General features: G+C 35.7%; 1 protein-coding gene across 6 annotated transcripts in view; it reads left to right on the forward strand.

Moving 5' to 3' along the window:
• The window catches only part of OMA1 (OMA1 zinc metallopeptidase), an 83,241-nt gene that overhangs the window by 33,825 nt on the left and 33,823 nt on the right, over positions 1-15,593 (forward strand). The gene's annotated exons all lie outside the window — the stretch shown is intronic.

Raw genomic sequence — 15,593 nt, forward strand, 5'->3', positions numbered from 1 at the left:
TTTGCTTTATGGCTCAGCATGTTACCAAGTTTGTTAAAAAGGTATGCACTTGAAAGTGGATTCTGCCATTGTGGATGCAGTGTTCTACGTATGTCCATTTTGTCAAGTTTGTTAAATCTGTTGTTTCAGATCATCTATATCCTTGCTGAATTTTTTTCTCTGCTTTTTTTTTTTCTAGTTACCAAGAGAGGTTAGTCTCTCGTGATTCTGAATTTTTCTGTTTTTCCTTTTAGTCCTATTAATTTTTACTTTTTATATTTTAATACTATTTTTAGCATACTCATATAGGATTGTTAGAGTTTACTGGTAGCTTGATCCTTTTATCAATATGTAATCCCTCTTGGGCTCTAGTAATGCTTCTCGCCTGCAGTTCTCTTTTTCCTTTATTAGTATTGTCGTGACAGCTTTCTTTTGGTTAGTGCTTGCCTGTCATATCTTACTCCATTCTTTTATTTTCAAGTTTTCTGTGTTCTTATGTGTGTGCCTCTTATAAGTAACACATAGTTGTTTTCTCGTCCTTGCTGTATTTTGGATGTTTTTAGTCTGTTTATATTTTTAATTTGTATTTCTTAATGACTAATGCTGTGGAGGATATGTTTATGTGTGTACTGGCCATTCATGTACCTTCTTTTGTTAACTGTCTTTTTAGATATTTTACTCAGTTTTAAATTGAGTTGTCTTCTTATTCTTACATTGTAAGAGTTCTTTATACATATGCTGGATATAAGTCCTTTGTCAAATATTTGTGCAAATATTTTCTCTTATTCTGTGACTTGCTTTATTTTTTTATAGTGTGTTTTGAACAATAAAAGTTTAAAATTTTTATGAAATCTAATTTTTCCACTTTGTGTTTAATTTACTCTTTCTCTAGTTTTATAATGTAGGTGCTTAGATCATTGGTTTAGACTTTCTTCTTATTTAGAATAGCATTTAAAGCTCTAAATTTCCCACTCTGCATTGTTTTAGCTAGACACAGATTTTGATATGTTGTATTTTTATTTTCAGTTACACAGATTTTGATATGTTGTATTTTTATTTTCAGTTAAGTCAGAATATTTTCTAAAATTTCCATTGTGATTTCTTCTTTCATCCATGTGTTGTTCAGCAGTGAGTCATTTAATATCCAGGTATTTGGAGTTTGTCTAAACGTTTATTTCTACTTAATTATTTCATGGTCAGAGAATATACTCTGTGAGAATTTAATTTTTTCAACTCTGTTGGGACTTGTTTTATGGTGTATCATTTGGTCTATTTTGGTGACTGTTCCATCACTTGAAAAAATGTGTATTCAGTATTTGCTGAGTGTATACTCTATAAATATCAATTAAGTTAAGGTAGTTTATAGAGTCATTAAATCTTCTATACCTTCTGATTTTTTGTCTACTTGCTGTTGAGTAAGGAGTTTTGAAATCTTTAACCGTGACTGTGGATTTGTCTATTTTTTCTTTCAGTTCTGTTAGTTTCTGCTTCCTGAATTTTGAAGCTCTCTATTAGGTGCATACACATGTGGGATTATTTTATCCTCTTATTGAACTGGTTGATTATTGTGAAGTATTTTTTTATTTGTCTCTAGCGATACTCTGAAATATTTTTTGTTTGGCATTAATTTTTTTAAATTTATTTTTTATTGAAGTATGGTTGAATTACAATGTTGTGTTAATTACTGCCGTACAGCAGTGACTCAGTTATAGATATATATGCATTCTTTTCCATATTCTTTTTTTTTTTAATTTATTTGGTTGTGCTGTCTCTTAGTTGTGACCTGCAGGCTCCTTATTTGCAGCACATGGGCTACTTAGTTGTGGCATGCGAACTCTTAGTTGTGGCATGCATGTGGGATCTACTTCCCTGACCAGAGAGCGAACCCAGGCCCCCTGCATTGGCAACGTGCAGTCTTAACCACTGCACCACCAGGGAAGTCCCTTATTTTTCATGTTCTTTTCCATTATGGTTTATCACAGGATATTGAATATAGTTCCCTGTGCTACACAGTAGGACCCTGTTGTTTATCCATTCTGTACATACCAATTTGCATCTGCTAATCCCAAACTCACAATCCCTCTCCCACCTCCCTCCCCCTTGGCAACCACTAGTCTAATCTCTATGTCCCTTTTTCTGTTTCTGTTTCATAGATAGGTTTGTGTCGCATTTTAGATTCCACATATAAGTGAAATCATATGGTATTTGTCTTTCTCTTTCTGACTTACTTCACTTAGTATGATAACCTCTAGTTGCATTCATGTTGCTGCAAATGGCATTATTTCATTCTTTTTTATGGCTGAGTACTATTCCATTGTATATATATACCACCTCTTCTTTATCCAGTCATCTGTCAATGGACATTTAGGTTGTTTCCATGTCTTGGCTATTGTGAATAGTGCTGCTATGAACATAGGGGTGCATGTATGTTTTTGAATTATAGTTTTGTCTAGATATATGCCCCAATCGAAAAATGCTCAGAAGACCTAAAGAGACATTTCTCCAAAGAAGACATACAGATGGCCAATAGGCACATGAAAAGATGCTCAACATTGCTAATTATTAGAGAAATACAAATCAAAACTAGAGTGAGGTACCACCTCACGCTGGTCAGAATGGCCATTGTTAAAAAGTCTACAAATAATAAATGCTGGAGAGGGTGTGGAGAAAAAGGAACCCTCCTACACTGTTGGTGGGAATGTAAGTTGGTGCAGCCAGTGTGGAAAACAGTATTGAGATTCCTCAGAAAACTAAAAATAGAATTACCATATGATTCAGCAATCCTACTCCTGGGCATATATCCTGGAATTAATTTTGTTTGACATTATTTTGCTTGACATTAATATAGACCCTCCAGCTTTCTTAGGTGTTATTGTTCACTTGGAATATCTTTTTCTGCCCATTTGTTTTCGAACTCTTTCAGTTTTTGTATTTAAAATGCATCTCTTACAGATGGCATAAACTAGGTTCTTGCGTTTTTGTTGTTTGACAATCTATGCCTTTAGTTTGAAGTGTATAGTCAATTTATATTTAATGTAATTATTGATATGCTTGTATTTAGGTCTGCCATACTGCTATTTCTTTTATCTATTTTTTTGGTTGCTCTGTTCCTCCTTTTATTCCTTCTTTGAGTTAATCATACTTTTTAGTATATCTTCTTCATTGGCTTTTTAGATATAACACTTTGCATTATTTTTAATGGTTCCTTGTGGGATTACAATATGCATCTTTAACCTTTGAAATCTACTTCAGGTTTTTTTTTTTTTTTATACAGCAGGTTCTTATTAGTCATCAATTTTATACACATCAGTGAATACATGTCAATCCCAATTGCCCAATTCATCACACCACCCGACCCCCTGCGGCTTTCCCCCCCTTGGTGTCCATACATTTGTTCTCTACATCTGTGTCTCAGTTTCTGTCCTGCAAACCGGTTCATCTGTACTGTTTTTCTGGTTCCACATATATGTGTTAATATACGATATTTGTTTTTCTCTTTCTGACTTACTTCACTCTGTATAACAGTCTCTAGATCCATCAACATCTCAACAAATGACCCAATTTTGTTCCTTTTTATGGCTGAGTAATATTCCATTGTATATATGTACCACATCTTCTTTATGCATTCTTCTGTCGATGGGCATTTAGGTTGCTTCCATGACCTGGCTATTGTAAATAGTGCTGTAGTGAACATTGGGGTGCATGTGTCTTTTTGAATGTGGTTTCTCTGGGTATATGCCCAGTAGTGGGATTGCTGGATCATATGGTAATTCTATTTTTAGTTTTTTAAGGAACCTGCATACCGTTCTCCATAGTGGCTGTATCAGTTTACATTCCCACCAACAGTGCAAGAGGGTTCCCTTTTCTCCACATCCTTTCCAGCATTTGTTTGTAGATTTCCTGATGAAGCCCATTCTAACTGCTGTGAGGTTATACCTCGTTGTAGTTTTGATTTGCATTTCTCTAATAATTAGTGATATTGAGCAGCTTTTCATGTGATTATTGGCCATCTGTATGTCTTCTTTGGAGAAATGTCTATTTAGGTCTTCTGCCCATTTTTGTATTGGGTTGTTCGTTCTTTTAATATTGAGCTGCATGAGCTGTTTATATATTTTGGAGATTAATCCTTTGTCCGTTGATTCATTTGCAAATATTTTCTCCTATTCTGAGGGTTGTCTTTTCATCTTGTTTATGGTTTCCTTTGCTGTGCAAAAGCTTTGAAGTTTCATTAGGTCCCATTCATTTATTTTTATTTCTATTACTCTAGGAGGTGGATCAAAAAAGATCTTGCTGTAATTTATGTCAGAGTGTACTTCCTTTGTTTTCCTCTAAGTTTTATAGTGTCCAGTCTTACATTTAGGTCCCTAATCCATTTTGAGTTTATTTCTGTGTATGGTGTTAGGGAGTGTTCTAATTTCATTCTTTTACATGTAGCTGTCCAGTTTTCCCAGTACCACTTATTGAAGAGACTTTCTTTTCTCCATTGTATATCCTTGCCTCCTTTGTCATAGATTAGTTGACCATAGGTGCGTGGGTTTACCTCTGGGCTTTCTATCTTGTTCCATTGATCTGTGTTTCTATTTTTGTTCCAGTACCATATTGTCTTGATTCCTGTAGCTTTGTATTATAGTCTGAAGTCAGGGAGTCTGATTCCTTCAGCTCCATTTTTTTCCCTCAAAAATGCTTGGGCTATTTGGGGTCTTTTGTGTCTCCATACAAATTTTAAGATTTTCTTTTTCTAGTTCCGTAAAAAAATGCCATTGGTAATTTGATAGGAATTGCATTGAATCTGTAGAATGCTTTGGGTAGTATAGTCATTTTCACAATATTGATTCTTCCAGTCCAAGAACATGGTATATCTCTCCATCTGTTGGTATCATCTTTAATTTCTTTCATCAGTGTCTTATAGTTTTCTGCATACAGGTCTTTTGTCTCCCTAGGTAGGTTTATTCCTAGGTATTTTATTCTTTTTGTTGCAATGGTAAATGGGAGTGTTTCCTTAATTTCTGTTTCACATTTTTCATCATTAGTGTATAGGAATGCAAGAGATTTCTGTGCATTAATTTTGTATCCTGCAACTTTACCAAATTCATTGATTAGCTCTAGTAGTTTTCTGGTGTCATTTTTAGGATTCTCTGTGTATAGTATCATGTCGTCTGCAAACAGTGACCGTTTCACTTCTTCTTTTCCAATTTGTATTCCTTTTATTTCTTTTTCTTCTCTGATTGCTGAGACTAAGACTTCCAAAACTATGTTGAATAATAGCGGTGAGAGTGGACATCCATGTCTTGTTCCTGATCTTAGATGAAATGCTTTCAGTTTTTCACCGTTGATAATGATGTTTGCTGTGGGTTTGTCATATATGGCCTTTATTAGTTGAGGTAGGTTCCCTCTATGCCCACTTTCTGGAGAGTTTTTATCATAAATGGGTGTTGAATTTTGTCAAAAGCTTTTTCTGAATCTATTGAGATGATCGTATGGTTTTTATTCTTCAGTTGTTAATATGGTGTATCACATTGATTGATTTGTGTATATTGAAGAATCCTTGCATTCCTGGGATAAATCCCACTTGATCATGGTATATGATCCTTTAAATGTGTTGTTGGATTCTGCCTGCTAGTGTTTTGTTGAGGAGTTTTGCATCTATATTCATCAGTGATCTTGGCCTGTAATTTTCCTTTTTTGTAGTATCTTTGTCTTGTTTTGGTATCAGGGTGATGGTGGCCTCATAGAATGGGTTTGGGAGTGTTCCTTCCTCTGCAATTTTTTGGGAGAGTTTTAGAAGGATGGGTGTTAGTTCTTCTATAAATGTTTGATAGAATTCACCTGTGAAGCCATCTGGTCCTGGACTTTTGTTTGTTGGAAGATTTTTAATCACAGTTTCAATTTCATTACTTGTGATTGGTCTGTTCATATTTTCTATTTCTTCCTGGTTCAGTCTTGGAAGGTTATACCTTTCTAAGAATTTGTCAGTTTCTTCCAGTTTGTCCATTTTATTGGCATAGAGTTGCTTGTAGTAGTCTCTTAGGATGCTTTGTATTTCTGCAGTGTCTGTTGTAAGTTCTCCTTTTTCATTTCTAATTTTATTGATTTGAGTCCTCTCCCTTTTTCTTGATGAGTCTGGCTAATGGTTTATCAATTTTATTTATCTTCTCAAGGAACCAGCTTTTAGTTTTATTGATCTTTGCCACTGTTTTCTTTGTTTCTATTTCATTTATTTCTGCTCTGATCTTTATGATTTCTTTCCTTCTGCTAACTTTGGGTTTTGTTTGTTCTTCTTTCTCTAGTTCCTTTAGGTGTAAGGTTAGATTGTTTATTTGAGATTTTTCTTGTTTCTTGAGGTAGGCTTGTATAGCTGTAAACTTCCCTCTTAGAACTGCTTTTCCTGCATCACATAGGTTTTGGATCATCGTGTTTTCATTGTCATCTGTCTCTAGGTATTTTTTGATTTCCTCCTTGATTTCCTCAGTGATCTCTTGGTTATTTAGTAACATATTGTTTAGCCTCCATGTGTTTGTGTTTTTTACATTTTTTCCCCGCAGGCTCAGCGGCCATGGCTCACGGGCCCAGTCGCTCCATGAACCCGTGTCCCCTGCATCGTCAGGTGGACACTCAACCACTGCGCCACCAGGGAAGCCCTCGCTTCCAGTTTTGTTAATGACTTGAAGCCCATAAGGCTTCAGCTTTTTGTCATCCTAATTGCTCATGGTTGAGGAGTACACTGAGTTTAAAAAAAAGAAAGAAAGAAAGAAAGAAAGATAAAAGGCAGCAGACTTACAGATTTTGCCCCCACAGTTTTATTTTTCAAGAGTCCCTTTGTGTCTGGTCTTTGCTTGCTTTTCAACAACTCCCACCCACCGTCCTTGTATCTCCCTGCCTTAAATGTAGTTTAGATGCCAGTCAGGGATTTGGGTGGAGTTGACACAGAGTTTCTCATTCCTTTTGTAGTTCCCTCATTGTCAGAATTCCCCCTTTAGGTTTCTCACTGCTTTAACATCCCTGAACTATGATCTCTGGCACTTTGGCTGATGAGCCTGTTGCCACTTTCTGTAGCTTTGTCAGTGGAAGCTGGGCAACACCTTCAGGCCAGAAAGCAAGAATTCTTGTCTTATCTCTTCTGTTGAAGTTTTTCAAGATTAAATTCTCTTCTGGCTTCTGTTTTTGTACAGTTTCCATTATCTTTAAATAGTTATTTTAAATCACGTTTTTATAATTGTTATCTGCTGGAAGGTTCACATGTTTGCCTCCCTTTTCTTGCGTTAGTCAAAATTTCACCTTTCCTAAAATAATATTTTTGCAGGGCATAAAATTTTTAATTGGCAGTTATTTTCTTAGAGTATGTTAATGATGACATTTCGATTTTCTCTAGCTTATTGTTCCTGTTCAGGTTTCAGCTGTCAGTCTTTTTCTGTTCCTTTGAAGGCAGTGGGTCTTTTTCTTCCATGACTGCTAAAATTCTCTGTTTGTCTTTGCTTTTTTATCGTTTGTGTGTCTAGGTGTGCTTTTCTTTATATTTATTGGGCTTGCTGTGGCTTATAATTTTTCACTAGTTTGGGAAATTCTCAGGCATTATTTTTTAACATATTGTTTAAGCAATATTTTTCTCTTTTCCCCTGTAGCTTTGGAATTTTTATACTTTCATTTGTCTCTTGAATTTTTTTTTTAAATTTTCTGTCCTTATCTCTCTACATTTCAGAATGTATGTTTTCCACTCCTGTCTTGTGGTTAACTGATCTTATTTTCAGCTGTGTTCATTCTGCCATTAAACTCATTTTTGAGTTTTAAATTTCAGTTATATTTTTCCATCTAGAGTTTTAATTTGATTCTCTTTTATAAATTTCAATTAAAAGTCTCCATTTTGTCATAATTTTCTTTATATTTTCTTGAATGTGTTAATCACAATTTTCTTTAAACATTCATGTTTGTTAACTTATTTTTATTATCTCTGAATCTGTTTCTGTTGCGTGTTTTTGCCTTTGATCTTGTTCTTGGTATGCTTGCTTATTTGTTTTTAATTATGACTTTATATTAAGTCTTTTTCTAATGAAGTATATTTATGGAATATATGTATTGTCTTTCAGATTCTTTTCCATTATAAGTTATTACAAGATACTGAGTATAGTTCCCTGTGCTATACAGTAGATCCTTGTTGCTTATCTATTATATGTATAGTAATGTGTGTCCGTTAATCCCAAATCCCTAATTTATCCCTCCCCCTCCCCTTTGGTAACCATAAGTTTGTGTCTGTGAGTCTGTTTCTGTTTTGTAAGTAAGTTCATTTGTATCATTTTTTTAGATTCCATATATAAGTGATATCCTATGATATTTGTCTATCTTGGTCTGACTTCACTGAGTATGATAATCTATAGGTCCATCCATGTTGCTGCAAATGGCATTATTTCATTCTTTTTTATGGCTGAGTAATATTCGTGTGTGTGTGTGTGTGTGTGTGTATGTGTATACACCACATCTTCTTTATCCATTCATCTGCTGGTGGGCATTTAGGTTGCTTCCACGTCTTGGCTATTGTAAATAGTGCTGCTATGAACATTGGGGTGCATGTATCTTTTCAAATTATAGTTATCTCTGGATATATGCCCAGGAGTGGGATTGTTGAATCATATAGTAACTCTGTTTTTAGTGTTAAAGGAACCTCCATACTGTTCTCCATAGTGACTGCACCACTTTACATTCCCACCAACAGTGTAGGAGGGTTCCCTTTTCTCCACATCCTCTCCAGCATTTATTATTTGTGGAATTTTTGATGATGGACATTCTGACCAGTGTGAGGTGGTACCTTATTGTGGTTTTGATTTGCATTTCTCTAATAATTAGCAATGTTGAGCATCTTTTCATGTGCATTTTGGCCATCTGTATGTCTTCTTTGGAGAAATGTCTATTTAGATCTTCTGCCCATTTTTTGGTTGGGTTGTGTGTTTTTTTGATATTGAGCTGTATAAGCTGTTTGTGTATTTTGGAAATTAATGCTTGCTTATTTTTTATTAAATACTGGGCATTTTATATAAACAGTGCTGTTGACTCTGAGTGGTGATTTCTTCTGTCATCGGGGATTCTCCTTGTAGTCTGGTGGACAACTATAGAGCCGATCACTTCAGTCAGTCAGAGCCTGAGCTGAGTCTTTGTAAGTTTCAATTTACCTCTAGTTCACCGTCATTCATAAGGGTATTACTGTCTAGCAAAGCCTATTGAAGGCTTGGAGTATATACTGAGTTCCTTCTCTGTAGTGGTTCCTGAACTTCAGTTTTTGTTCTCATGGCGCCATAAGACAGTTGAAATCTTTACTTAGTTTTTCATCTACTTTTTGTTTTAAAAAGTGCCCTGGGGCTTCCCTGGTGGCACAGTGGTTGAGAGTCCGCCTGCCGATGCAGGGGACGCGGGTTCGTGCCCCGGTCCGAGAAGATCCCACATGCCGCGGAGCGGCTGGGCCCGTGGGCCATGGCCACTGAGCCTGCGCGTCTGGAGCCTGTGCTCCACAGCGGGAGAGGCCACAACAGTGAGAGGCCCACGTACCGCAAAAAAAAAAAAAAAAAGTGCCCTGTGCAGCTACTTTGGTGAACTGGCATCAAGTGTTGCCTCTGTCTTCATACTTCCAAATATTGACTTCTCAAATTTGGCTGCCTTGTCAATCTTGACTTCTAAATTTTGGCTCTCTAACCCTGATAGACAGTCAAAAGCTCTTAGTCACCTCCTTCTGCTTCTGCTTGTATTTCATTTGATTTCTGTTTGATTTCTGCTTGTATTCTCAGTTTCTTGCTCTTCACTGCTTAAAATTGAATAGATTTGCTGGATGACATTGTGAAACAGAAGATCAGACTCACCTCAGTGACTTTTCCTTCTTTCTGGGATTTTGTCTTTTCTAGTCTTGGTTGACTTGGTAACTCTTCAATACCTTTGAACAAATATTATTTATATTTTATCCAGATTTTCTAATCTTTTCTGACAGGAACGTCAGTCTGCTATAATAAGCTACTTGACTTCATCACTGTTAGGAGAGGAAGTCCCTAACTTAGTCTTTTGAATAGCTACCTAATATTGTGTAATTTGGATAACTCATTTAATTAGGTATCTGTTAATGAACTTTTGGGTTATTTATTGGTCTTTTTTTTTGGTTGTTTTTATTGCAAATAATTCTGAAATCATCAACCTTATACACATATCCTTCTGCTTCTTGGGCTTTAATAGCTATAGGGTGGGATTACTGGCATTTCAATTTTTATTTTAAAAGATACTCCCAATTATTTCAAAATGTTAATAGCAAATCTTACCAGTGACAACTCAGGATGCCTTTTTTTAATACCCACTTCAGTACTGTTTTCAATCTCTTTTTGTTAATTTGGATAAAAAATGAAATCTCATTGCTTTTAAGACTTAAATTTTCTTGCTTAGCAGTCAGGTTGAACATAATGCTTCATTTTCATTGGCTCCTTTATTTCTTCTTTTGCAGATGGCCTTTTATTATGTTTTGATTAGTATATTTTAAAAATACATATTCTAGGCTCCCCGTTGGCAGTTCTGATTCAGTAGCTAGATGATGAAGGTCTGAATCTGAAAATGTTTAGGAGCTGCCAAGTGATTCCGATATCCAGGCAGATTTGGAAATTACAACTTTGAGTAATCAAATGCCTGTTTTGTGTTTTGAGGTGACTTGGTAAATTTCCTGTTTTATTAAAAAAAAGAGGAATGAAATTAGAGAAGTTATTAAAGAAATATTGATATTCCTTTGATTATTTATAAATGCAAGCCATATATTTTTTTAAAAGTATATCTTGATAGATGAAACTATGATCTTATGTTCTAAAGCACACTAAATATTGTGTTATAGACTAGTGACCTTTTGGTATTACGGTTTATTTAGTTCAAAGGAGAATATGATATTGCTACAGATGTAAAGTCATGAATATATATATTCAATTCAACATCTTCAATATATGATGTTATCTTATATTGATAAGTTAACATCTTTGTTATGGAGCACTTAGTATATAAAAATGCAATCTCTGAATAAAAGTATTTCTTTCCTGCCAAAGGGAGAAATAGTATGAAAACCTGAAGTATTATATTTATACTACTGCTTACTCTGTCACCTTTTTAGATAATAACACCGTCATCTGCCGTTTAATACTTACTATGTTCCAGTACTTTGCTTAGTATTTTATATGCATTGCCTAATTTAAGCCTTACAGTAACTCCATGAAGTAGTTGTTATCATTACCTCTATTGTGTAACTAAAGGAACTGAAGCCCAGATATGTTACTTTCTTGTTCTCAGGTACAAAATGGTAAAGCCATGATTCTAACTTGAGTGTGTTTGATTTCAAAGTCCATGCTCCAGTTTGCTATCCCTCTACCACAGTTACACTTCTCAAGGTCTGCTTGTCTACCTGTATATTGTATCCCATGCTTACTTTGCCACGTTTATCATGCTCTTCTCCTTAGTAGCATTTGATACTATTAACCGTACTCCCCTTTAAAAAATATATGTATCTATTTGTGTAGCCCACATTTCATTATAGCATAGAAAGTAATTTAGTGTTATAAACTCATAATGGGAAATAACAGCCTTCACTGCCCCCTGCCTTATACCCCAGAGGTGAAAATCACCTTAACTTCTTTTTGCTATTTACCTCTATATTTCTACATAATGAGTTTATTTTGTAATTTCTTGACTCATTAAGTTTAGACATGATTAGTTTCTTGTTATAAAAGATTTAGTCTGATTGTTTTCTTACTATTGACTTTAGAGTGTTCTTTACATATTATGGATACAGTCGTTTGTTGGATATGTGATTTGAAAATTGTTTTTCTTCATCTGCGGGTCATCTTTTCTTAACGGATTTTTTTTTTTTTTTTTTTTGTAGAGCAAGCATTTTTAATTTTGATGAAATCCAGTTTAAGGAATCTCCAAGTAAACTCCACACCAGTTTCTGGGGCAAACTCTTTCTGACAGCTTGCCCCACAGATTCCTGCAACTTCTGCAGCTTTAAACTCCTGTCTTCTAATACCTTAGCTCAGTCAAGCTCACCATTCTCTGCTTGGGTTCTACCTCCCTGTGGTGTGGTCAGGAAACTGCCCCTAGGCAGAGAACAGGGGTAAATCTTGGAATCACTCATGTTTTTCTCTTCTCTCAAGGATCATAGTCTTGTCCTGTCTGTTGTCTATTACTTGAAAACGTGTGCCTTTTAGATTCATTCCATTTTATAGTTATTCATTTGGGGAGGACAGGTCCAGTACTAGTTACTTTGGTGGATGGAAGTGTAAATCCCCAAATTTGTGATTCGTGATTTTCTGTCCATATTTTATAAGAAGGCATTAAACTTTTCAGAAGCTCTGTATGCAAAAGTTGGTATAGTGGACTTCACTGTAAGGTTATAGCTCTTTCTTAGGGAATTTCCATATGGAATTTATATATATATATATATATATGTCTTTTCTCTGTGGCTATTCAGGTATCTTTGTAGAAGAATCTTATAAATTGTTTAGGGGTTGAGCCGGGAGGGGAGGTGGGTGTTTTCTCGTTCACTGTGGAGACTTTTACTTAATTCTCTACTTGAGTCTTTTTATGTCAACCCTTCTCTCCTGGATGCCAAGTGCTGAACCGTTCTGGAGTTCCTGCGGCGTGGGGCTGTCGGTCAGCTGCCGTGGAAGCAATAATAGCCTAGTGATAATGAGTGAGCTCTGGGGCCAGAATTCCTAAGCTTGACAGTCTGCTTTGCCAGAGACAGTACTAGCTCTGTGATCTTGGGCAAGTTATCTTCCCCTTCTGTACTTCAGTTTTCCTTATCAGTATGAAAGGAACAATAATAGGACCTATATCACAGAGTTAATACAGTTAAGGTCCTAAGAGCGTGAATCTTCTAATTATTTATATTCAGATGTCTGCTGTTATTTCCTCTTTCTATTTCACAAATATTTCAAACCTGATATATTCAATGTTAAATCCTTGATTTCTCCTCACACCTATTTCTCTTCTAGTCTTCCTTTCCCCCAGATTATACCACCTTCTATTCAGTTGCTTTTGGAAAAAATCTGGAGTCCTCCTTAGTACTTCCCTCTTCTTTATCATTTGCATGTAATCTTTCACCAAGTCCTGGTTGTTCTCTCTATAAAGTGTATCTTACTATGTTTCCATTTCCGCTGTCAGCATCTGCACAACCTCCTTATAGCTTTCATTGACTCCAGTCATACTCACCTGCATTCTGTTCTCCCCCATGCCACAAATAAGAGGCAGGTTCAGTGAGCTAGGATGCTCACTTTCTCAAGGTAAGACTTAGATGGTCATTGGCCAGCATTTCCACCAGATTCTTCAGTTTCTGGGCTGAATAACCTCCTACTTCTGACTGGCACATTCTCTTTCCTATTTGTTAATACAAGCAAGTAGAAGACAGATCTTTGAGGCCCAGATGTCACTCTCTTTAAGTGATGTACATAGCTTTTCTCTGACCTATTGGGTTAATTTTCATTTATTAGATCAACATATTTAGTGTGTACCTATCATTTACTACAATGTAGGGATACACAATAGTTACACAAGTGGTAATTAGCCTGGTGAAGATGTTGACGGGTGTGTTTTTGGCATGGCAGGCAGCATGTTCAAAGGCAACAGAAATGATGGTCTAGTCCAGGGGTTGAAAATTCTGTATGGCTAAAATGTAGGTAGTATTCAAGAGCACCAGTGTCAAGAGATAAAACTGAAAAGTAGGTAGAGACTTCTCATTAGCGATTTTAGGATTTTATACCTTATCCAGCATGACGGTCGGGACCTTGGACTCCAGAGTCAGACCTGTGGTTTGAGCTCTTGTCTCCTCGACATGAGTAGGTAAATCCTTTAACCTCTTCAAGTCTATTTTCTACTCTGAAAAATAGCAATAATGATCGCATTTACCTCAAAGGTTAATTTGAACATCCTGAATTTGATTCTTATTTGTGGCTTGTGTCCTCTTTTTGGACACTGGTGCATCAGACTCTTTTGACTTCTTGCCATTTAATATTCAGATCACATAATTCTCTTATTCCTAATTCTATCCTTATTAGGCAACCTTCTGATTATAGTCTGGCTTCCTTTGTACCATGCCTACGAGGGAGAGAACATGCTGACTTGAGGACACAAATGCCCTGTGCCCTTGTAGTTTGGGCAGTTATAGTTACTGCTGTAAACTAGTAAGTTGGCATTCTTATTTTATGTCAATCTTGTGAGCTTGATTAAGGGGAACTGTTCCTGAGAGATGGATCTATTGGTCATGTGCTGTCCCACTGGTTTATGAGATTTTAAGGCCAAGAGCTAAACAATATGGAAAATTCACTAAAATCAAGTTACTCTGAGGCCTCTTTCAAAATATACAGCTTGCCTCCTCTAGAGATACTCTATATCTGCTCTGCTGTTGGCTGTGAGTTTATTTTGTATCTTTACATTTTTATAGTTGTAGTTTTAAATTTTCATTTATGAGATATTTTATCATTACATAAATAATCAGAATGAAAAATATAGTTATAAAAACTGGTAGGACTGAGGTGTCCCAAGTGCAGAGTAACAGCTAGCTGTCCAGTGATCAGCTGACAAAAAGGTGTCCCGTGAAGTATTTGATTTTGTTCTGTGTGTATTCATTTGTCACTGTAAAGAGAATTTGACACTTTACAGTCATTTACAGAAATGACTTTTGTTTATTTGATTTCACAGAAAACTATAATTTTGAATATCTGTTTCTTAAAGATGAGAAAGAAAACTAATTTTGTTTTAGTGGTCCTACGCTAGAGAACAGCCTCTTAGGGCACTGTATATGATTGTTATTGATTGTCACAGTGACTGGGAGGTAGGATTACTGGTATTTAATGGGCATGGAGGGGGCAGCGATATTAAATATACTATGGTGGCCTGGAGAGCTCTCCAGAGAGAGGAGTCTAGCCCCAAAAGCTTGTAAGTGCCCCTCTTGAGATACATAGCTGGGTTATTTCTTCAAGTAACCTGAATAACTATGCAGGTAGCACCATCTAGTGAGAGAAATAGGTAATAAGCAAAATCTGCTTTCATCATAGGAATAAGAGAAAATTCAAAATTCTAAATTTTCTGTAAAATAATAGGTTATAGAATCACAGACTTTTAGAGCAGGAAGGAAAATTGGAGATCATCTGATCCACCTTCTCCTTTTACAGATTAGGAAATTAGGTTCCAAAGAGTTGCAGTGATTTGTCTGATAACATACAGCTAGTTAGTAGCAAAAACCAGGGCTAGAATTCAGGTCTCCGAGTTTTCCAGGTTAGTAATCTGAGCCTTCTTCATAGCAAACTATCTTTGTGTTCTATTTGGGTTAATATCTTAGGTTCTTTTTCAGTGATTCATTTAAGAAAGAAAAAATAATAAATGAGAACATTTCACTTACTAGGTGTGTTATGAAGTAAACTTTCATAATGCAAATATTATGCATTACATCTCATTTTGAACCTAATTGTTCCACCTAGAGAAATGAGACAAGCTTTTGTGTTTAATGTTTTTAGTTGCTGTGATTTCAGCACTAGTATTGAATCTTATGATAAAACTTCAGGATAGAGAAAAAAATAAATACATGAAATTTATTAAAATTATGTTGATGATGAACTGAC

This window comes from Tursiops truncatus, chromosome 1 (assembly GCF_011762595.2).
Source record: "Tursiops truncatus isolate mTurTru1 chromosome 1, mTurTru1.mat.Y, whole genome shotgun sequence".
Classification (NCBI taxonomy): Eukaryota; Metazoa; Chordata; class Mammalia; order Artiodactyla; family Delphinidae; genus Tursiops; species Tursiops truncatus.